Source organism: Gossypium arboreum, chromosome 2 (assembly GCF_025698485.1).
Source record: "Gossypium arboreum isolate Shixiya-1 chromosome 2, ASM2569848v2, whole genome shotgun sequence".
Lineage (NCBI taxonomy): Eukaryota > Viridiplantae > Streptophyta > Magnoliopsida > Malvales > Malvaceae > Gossypium > Gossypium arboreum.
Window position 1 is genome coordinate 64,151,801 of NC_069071.1, and position 9,209 is coordinate 64,161,009.

Sequence of the window (9,209 nt, forward strand, 5' to 3'; positions counted from 1 at the left end):
ATAGCGCGGTAGTTGATACTTTTCTCTTCATTCTCTTCAGATTCCTAATTCTATGTTTCAGATTGGTCAGAATGCTTATTATTTGTTCTATCATATTTTAACATATCCATAGGCGAAAAATACGTGCTTGGCAAATGATATGTGTTTTGTCACAATTTGTTGACGATGATATAGTTGGAGAAGTCAGACAGTGCTTGCAAATAGCTCTCTATGTAAGTAACTGTTGCTTCTTTTAAAAAATTTGATAGTTCTTTCTTAACTTATTATAGTTCGCTTAAGTTTCATCATATGGTAAGTTTGATAAGTTTTTTAGGAGAGAATAACAAGTAATTTTTTGGTTTTGATAGAAATTTCATGAAAGCCTATCTTAAATATTTTTCCTTTTCCTAAATTACTGCTCTGTGTTCAAGTATGTAATGTTTAGTTTACTTTATACTTCCAGAACACTAAGGGTCCGTTTGTGTGGAAGTAAAACATTTTTTGAAAAAGGTTTGCAGCCTTTTCCAGTGTTTTTTTGGCTGGAAATATTTTCTTAAGGTAAAATCAATTACAAAACACGTGAAAAGAAGCCCTTAGTTTTGGAAAATGTCTTACCCTTTCTAATTCGGTAAGACATTTTCAAGAAAATTAGAAGCCAACACCGATCTTCCCTTTCCCTTTACCTTCCCCTTCCCTTTCCCCTATCCTTGATACCTGATCTTCTGCTTGCCGTCAGCCAACACCAATTCTCGACACCAGACACTAGCGTTCATCAAAGCTTTTCCCCATCTTCACCTTTTGTTGTCAAAATCTACACTAGCGTTCATCTTCCTCTCTCGAAGGTAAGAACAAAAAAAATTAAAAGCTGAAGTTCTACTCTTTTTTACCAACAAACTGGACCATAAAACAAAAATCCTCTAGTTCTGGTAATGAAACAATTGTTCACAATTTGATTTCTACATTTTAATTTTTTTTTTGCTTCAGTTTCAGCTCTTCCTTCATCATATATCCAACAGATTCCTTCAGAATGAATTTTCTTCATATTAACTTAAAAAAGAGGAAATCCCAAGCAGAATGCACCATACTCTTCATTATTGATCTTAAATTATCGTTTTAAATTATTTATGCCTATTTTACTTTGTTTCACCTTTCTTCTTTCTCCTATTTCTGTTTTAGCAAGTTGATTTCTTTCTACTATCAACTCCATAAAATGAAAACAATGTCTGTTATTTAATACATGAAAGAACAATGTCAGTTGTACAACCCAAATTCTGCACGGGCCCAATAAAATAAAATAAACCCAACTACCTACCCAAATTAACCTAAACAAATCAAACCCAAACCCAATTTCAGCCTAACCCTAGCCCACTACTTATCAGAAAACAAAAAAAGAAAAAAAACCCTAGCCTAGCTAGCCACCGCCCCTATGGCTGACTGCCCTCTGTCACTACCTGCAGCACCACCTACTCCACCGCCACAGTCGCATCACCACTGCCTACGCCACTTTCACCTGCAAAATTAAATGAAGAAGAGACAAAAAATAATAAAAAAACAAGTAAAATGGCTTTAAAAAGCCATGCCAAATAACATTTGTGAGATTCGACAATCTTGATCAATACAAAGAGCACTAGATTTTAAAACAAAACAATATCCAAATACGAAAGAAACACAGCAAGAAAGCAGATCGAAAACAAATTCATCGTGAAAAAGGTCGTGATTTTTTTAGTTTACTTTTCCCTTTATTTTTTCTTTTGAATATATATACATATTTCCTTTATTTTTTTCTTTTAAAAAAAACAGCATATATATTTATATAAATATAAAAAAAACAAAAAAAAAACCTTTTTTGGAATTCTGGCCACCGCGTACAGTGGTCGGCGATGGTGGCAGACGGCGACGCCACGGTGGTCCCTTCGCCGGACCCTCAGCCCCTGCAGAGAAAAAAAAAAAGAGGAGGGGTGTTTTTTTAAAAAAACAAATGAAAATGATTTTTTTTTAAAAAATCTGTCTTTTATAGGCCCTCAAAACGATTTCGTTTTGGGGCTGGCCTTAAACACCCAAAACGACGTCGTTTTGCCCTTGATTCTACTCGACTCGACCCGCTAAGGGGGAGATCCGCGTGTTTTTAAGTGGAAGGACTAATTGCACTTTGAGGCCTTTCGCTTTTTTATTGTTTTGAAATTAGATTTTTCATTATTTATAATTTTGCCCTGTGATTTATTTTGACCTTTAATTTAATCCCTATTGGTGCTGCGCGTTTTAGGAGGATGGGATATTGCCCATTTTGGTCCTCCCTTATTATCCGGCGCCCAAATTGGTCTTTTCTTCTTTATTAATTTTCAAATTGGCCCTGAACTTTTACTTTAAGTTTAATTTACTCCTTTTTTTTGTTATTTTCGATATTTTAAGTAAATTAATTAATCTAAGATGTTATTAGTACTCTTATTTTCATTATATTATTATTATTGTACTTGTACTTATATTCATTTTATTCTAATGCCATTATTATTACTATTTCTATTATTATATATATATATACATATTTTTCTTTTCTTTTCTTACTTTACTATCGCTATTTTCCATACATATATTATTATTTATAGTATTACTATTATTACTATTTCTTTTATGTTTATTTTATTAATATTACTATTATAATCTCATTTTATTATTATCATTCTTATTAATACATTATTATTATTTTTACGATACTATTATTATTCCTTTTATATATTCTTGTTATTGTTATATTATCATTATTATTATTACTATCATTATTACTATTATTGTTATTTTTATTTTATTACTATAACTTTTTATTATTACTATTATTGTTATTTTTATTAACATATTATTATTATTTTACTATATTACTATTTCCTATTTTATATATATTATTATTGATATTAACATATACTATTATAATTATTATTGATCTTTTATTATTCTCTTACATCACTTGTTCGTTTTATTCCTCCATTTCTATTCTCATCGTTCTTATTATGCGTTTATTTTTGTTCTGTTTTGTTCGTTGATTTCGAAATTCATATTTGTTTGTTCATTCTTTGCTATTCTATTTCACCACGAATTTATATTAATTACCCGATAAAATTAATTCTTTTATAAAGGCAATGAACCGTATTTGGAGTTTTGAGAAAATCATGCCCTAACTTACTGGGTTTCAATTTTTCTCGTTTAACCTAAATTATGGAATATTCTTTTAAATCGTCATATGAGTTTTGAATAAAATACTTATTCTCGGAGATACGAGGTTGGTGTCCTAACTTACTGGATATGACATCTTGTTACCTCGAGATGAGATTTCTACAAACAAAGGCAATATTTGGTATTTGGCAGTTTGAGATATCGTGCCCTAACTTACTGGGTTTCGATTTTTCACGTTTACTCTAAATATCGAATACTCTTTTAAAATGTTAACATACACATAAAAGGCAAGCTCATTCTCAAAAGTTCGAGATGTTGCGTCCTAACTTACTGGATGTGACATTTTATCACTTTGAGACGAAAAGGCCTTTAACATTCAAGTATTTCTACAAAAAGAGGAATCGTATTTTAAAGTCTTTCAAGTTTTCAATTTTCAACACTAAGACACTAATTAATCAACTAGGTACCAATTTTTGGGAGTATCGGGTGCTAATCCTTCCTCGTGCGTAACCGACTCCCGAACTCATTTTTTGATTTTCGTAGACCAAAACTTATCGTTTTAGTAAACCTTAACTTTTATTAAAATGATTAATTTGAGGTGACCCGATCACACCTCATCAAAAAGGGTCAGTGGCGACTCCTCTATTCATTTTCATTTTCAAAATAAAAAGTCGACTCCGTTTCTCAAAAAAATGGTTTCGACAGCTTGGCGACTCCACTGGGGACCTAAATAAGAGAGTCAAGCCACAATTGATTAACTTTTGTCTTTTTGTCGAAAATTGAAAATTTGGTTTTGATATACGATCCCTTCATTGCATTTCACCCGTTTTTCTTACAGTTTTCATCATTTTATTCCTATTTTCTTTAATTGCTTTGAGTTTTTATGCATATATCCTCATACATTGCATTGCATGATCGTTGTGGTCACACCCTTTAAGTGGGAGTGAGAAACTATTCCTTCGTGAGGTTTTCACCTCCGTGCAGGATAGCGGATCGCTTTCAGGATACATCCGTACCTATGTCTTCGTGAGATTTTCATCTCCTTGCAGCCATAGGGAAATGTATTCCCTTGAACTGAACTCGGTTTGTATGAGCCTATAATGGGTGAAGATCGAGGAATCTACTAGTTCGGGTACCTTTACTTTAGAATCAAGCCGCATATAGCGAGCCGTAGAAACCCACCTTAGGTAGAGCTACACCAAACCCTAATGGTTACCTGAGCAAGTGCTATGTTTGTTATTCCTTATTTGCTTTAAACTACGTATGAAATACTGACTTGCTTTGTTTTACTTTGATTGTATTTGCATGGCATTTTCATCACAAAAGGTGTTGATTCACATTCGGTTGCTAAGTAGATAACTTATCATAGAAAAATGGTTTTTTGATAATGTAAAGGACAATGCAGCTGTCCAGATATGGGCTGAGACAACACAGTAATAGAAAGGTGATAGTCTTACCGAGGGGTACATGTCAGAGTTGTGGAATTTTACTCGGATCAGCGTAACTCAGAATAATCTCCAAGAGATGAAAGAAATTTGGGATCAGTGGGATGACGAGATCAAACAGCTATTCTATTTTCATTATGGCGATTTACCTTATCTACTCGATGTTAAGGTAGCCGAACATCTGTTTCGAGCCCTCGCCCAATATTGGAATTTTGCTTTCAGTTGCTTCTCTTTTGGGAAGGTAGATTTGGTACCTACTATAGAAGAGTACACAGCCTTGCTCCATTGCCCAAAGATTCAAGTTGACAGAATTTATTCCAGAGCTGCCAACGTCCCAGCATTCTCAAAAAGGCTGATGAACATCACAGGGATGAGCGAACAGTGGGTTACATCCCGGATCAAACAAAAAGGAGATTGTAAGTGCATTCCTTGGAGGAACTTGAGGGATCTAATCTTAGCGCATCCCGATGTGAAGAAGAGGGTAGATGTGTTCGCTTTGAACATTTATGGATTGGTTATTTTCCCCAAAGCTTTGGGGCATATAGATGAGGCGGTCTCCGATCTTTTTGACAGGCTTAATAAAGGGGCCACACTTGTACCCGCGATCTTGGCTGAAACTTTTAGATCATTGAATGCTTGTCGAAGAACTGGTGAAGGGAGATTTATTGGGTGTGCACAGCTCTTGCTATCTTGGTTCCACAGCCATTTTTGGAAAGTGGAAAAGATTTCTTATCGCATCTTCTCTAAAAACTACTCTCCACTGAAAGAGTTAGTGGCTACGCCGAGACGGGATGATATTACAGAAGAAAATTGGATGACGGTTCTTCAAAATTTGCAAGAGGAAGACGTTGAATGGAGAGCCCCATGGATGGTTCCTGATGAAATATTATATCGATACAGAGATTTCGATTGGGTTTCCTTGTTAGGAATATGGGGAGCCGTCGGGTATGTTCCTCTGCTTGTATTAAGACAGTACAAATCTAGACAGTTTACGCCACCAACACATGGGTTAGCTTAGTGCGAGTTTGTATACATGGGGAATAACTACAAAAAGAAAGTTCGCTAGCTATCAAATGCCTGGAACCAGACTCGTAGAATGAAAAGATTTGTAGCTAATCCTATAACTACCCCTGAGTATGACCGGTGGTGGGATCAGAGGATCAACGACAACATTCCTATGTCAGATTAAGAAAACACTCAATCAATGAAAGAACACTTGAAAGTGATCCCATCTGAGCTAGAGATAATCAGACAAGATTTCGAGAGAAAGAGCCTAGAATTAGAAAAAAGGATCGAGCAATTGGAGGAAGAAAAATTATAGCTGGGGTTAGATGTCGATGTCCAGAAACTAGAAGCTGAAAGACTCAGAAAGGGAAAAAATAAGGCTGAAGAGGATTTGGACAGTTTGAAAACAGACTACAAGAAGCTACGAAGGTCAATGAGAACCGCTGGGTTAGGAAAAACATCTGAACAGTGGCGACAGGAAGTTAAATAAGAGAAAAGTAAAGCCAGCCAATCGGAAGGAAAATTTCAGGATGCTCAAGCCCGAGAAGGTGCTCTGAAAAGAAGTTTGGTAGAAAGCCAAAATGAGAATGAGGGATTAAAGATTCGGGTGTCAGAGTTAGAAAGGTCCTTGTATTAGTATCATACTCATAACTCTATAATCGAGTTGAAGGCTAGTCAGAACAGAATTGAAGAATTAAAAGAGAAGATAAAAGAACTTAAAGCAGTGCTGCAAAATCGCGAACTTCAGATTGAACTCCTTGAGGTAAATAACGAGCGATTGAAGGAGCAACTTCATCAATCTCAAGATCAGGTCAGGAATAGGGATTACGTCATGGGTGAAGCTTTGACTCAAGTGCGATAAGTGGCTGATCACTTACAAATGTTAGCAGTATAGGCCGATGTGCTGAGTTTAAAATACAAATTAGAATCGGACCGAGGTCAAGAGCTAGCTTGGCTTCTTAGGTAGGTCAAGGCCTTAAGTATCAGGGCCAAGCCTTATACGTAATCTGTTTTATGTAAAGAAACTTGTTTTCTAGAAAAGTTACTCTAATGAAATCGAATTAGAATCAACGCATTTTTTACATTCATTGTATTCATTGCATTTATTGCATTCATTGCATTCATGCATCAACATTACATCATACGCACTAAAACTCACAAAAAACCCTAAAAATCATGACAGTTACCCTGGAACATCGTTACGGTACAAGAGGAAAAACACAAGCAATGGACCAAAGGTTAGAGAGATTGGAACAAATGCAAAAAGAGATGCAGGATCAATTACAAACACGTATGCAAGAACAGTTGGCCAAAATCCAGTAAGATGTGAGGGACCAAATGCTGAAGTCCCAAAATAGTATGATGGATCAATTAACGTGACTATTGGCTGGAAAATTAGAAAAAGGGAAAAGCCCCATGATTAATGCGGGAGATGATAATGAAGATCCTATCTACGCTCCGGGTTTTGCCCCAACGAATGTTCAGACACAACCTGATATGTACCCAAGAAGGCCATCAATCACAATTAGGCCTCAGCCATTTCAGGTTGGTGTTTCAGTAGATGGTTAGAAAAAAAATTAAAGAAATGGAAAACACCGACTATCGTGGTGGAATCGATGCTAAGGAATTAAGTTTGGTTCAGGACTTGGTACTCCGTACCAAGTTCAAAACTCTGGAATTTGATAAGTACAATGAGACTAGCTGTCTCGAAGCTCACATCACTATGTTCTGCAGACGAATGGCAGGCTATGTCAATAATGACCAACTATTGATTCACTGCTTCCAAGAAAGTCTAGTTGGGGCCGCTTCTAGATGGTACAACCAACTGAGTTGTACCCTGATCAGTTCATGGAAAGATCTAGCACAAGCTTTCATGAAGCAGTACGGTCATTAGGCAGACATAGCCCCTGAAAGAATCACTTTACAGAACATGGAGAAAAAGCATAATGAAAGCTTTAGGCAATATGCCCAACGATGGAGAGAGGTGGCCACACAAGTCCAACCACCTTTGTTGGAAAAGGGAACCACTATACTTTTCATTAATACCCTGAAGGAACCTTTCATTAACCACATGCTGGGTAGCGCAACTAAGAGTTTTTCAGACACAGTGATGTCTTGAGAAATGATAGAAAATGCGATAAGGTGTGGGAAAATAGAAGCTGGAGAAAATGCCAAAAGGTCAGCACCGAAAAAGAAAGAGCACGAGGTAAATAATGTGAGCACATTTTTGAAATCGATCACCGTAAGCCAACCAAGGTCGACAACCACTGGTCAGCAGGGCCCACCCAGACAAGAGCCTAACACAAAGCAAAATAGGGAGAAACTCCAATTTACGCCCATCCCAATGACATATAAGAAGTTATATCAAAGTTTATTTGATGCACATGTTATGTCCCTCTTCTATCTAAAGCCAATGCAACCCCCATACCCCAAATGGTATGACGCAAATACCCAATGTGAATACCATGCGGGAGCTACAGGACACTCGATAGAAAACTGCACCATTTTCAAGAAATTAGTTGAAAGACTCATCAACATAGGCATCGTGAAATTTGATGATACATCTAGTGTAGAGAATCCATTACCTAACCATGAGGATAAGGGGATAAATGCGATAATCGAGAGTTCAGGGAAAGAAATTAAGATGAATATCGCAGAAGTGAATACCCCGCTGAAAGAAGTATGGAAGAAATGGTGGAAAGAGGGTTGATAACAAAGAATTCAAGGCTCAGACCCCAAGAAACAAAGAATTATTGCGAGTTCCATAATCAAGAGGATCATGAGATTCAGAAATGCAGCGAATTCAGAGCTCTAGTACAAGGATTGATGGATAATAAGGAGCTAGAATTCTTCGAGTATGTCGGGAGCCCAGAAGGATTAGATGTATGTGCCTCAGAAGAGGGACCAGCAAAGAATGTTTAAAAAGTCAACCACCCAGTGGTTATCATATCACGTCTGCGAATTAATGAAGCCGGGGCATAAGTTGCACCAAAGGTCATAATCCAGAAGCCCATTACTTTCCCTTATAAAGATAGCAAAAGGGTACCATGGAACTATAACTACAATGTGACGATCCTGGGAGAGGAGATCCAGGTTAATGCATTAGAGAAGGTCAAGACGAGGGTTTTTATATGCACAACGGAAGGCATTATGATACCCCAAATACAAAAGTCGAGCATGTTAAAGGAAAATCATTGGCGATTGAGCTAAAGAAAGAGAAGCCAACGGGACTTGAACCGACTGTTAATGAATCAGTGACGAAAAAAGAAGCAAATAAATTCTTGAAATTTCTAAAACACAGCGAGTATAGCGTCGTGGAATAGTTGCACAAACAGCCAGCTCGTATATCAGTACTCACCTTACTCTTAAGCTCAGAAACCCATCGTAGCACATTGATGAAGGTGCTGAATGAAACTTATGTTGCTAACGATATTTCGGTAAACAAGCTGGACTGCTTAGTCAATAATATAAGTGCTGACAACTTCATATTCTTCAATGATGATGAAGTACCGCCAGGAGGCAGGGGATCGACTAAAGCTTTGCATATCACGACCCACTGTATGGGGTATACATTGCCGGGGGTATTGATTGACAACAGATCAGCCTTAAATGTTC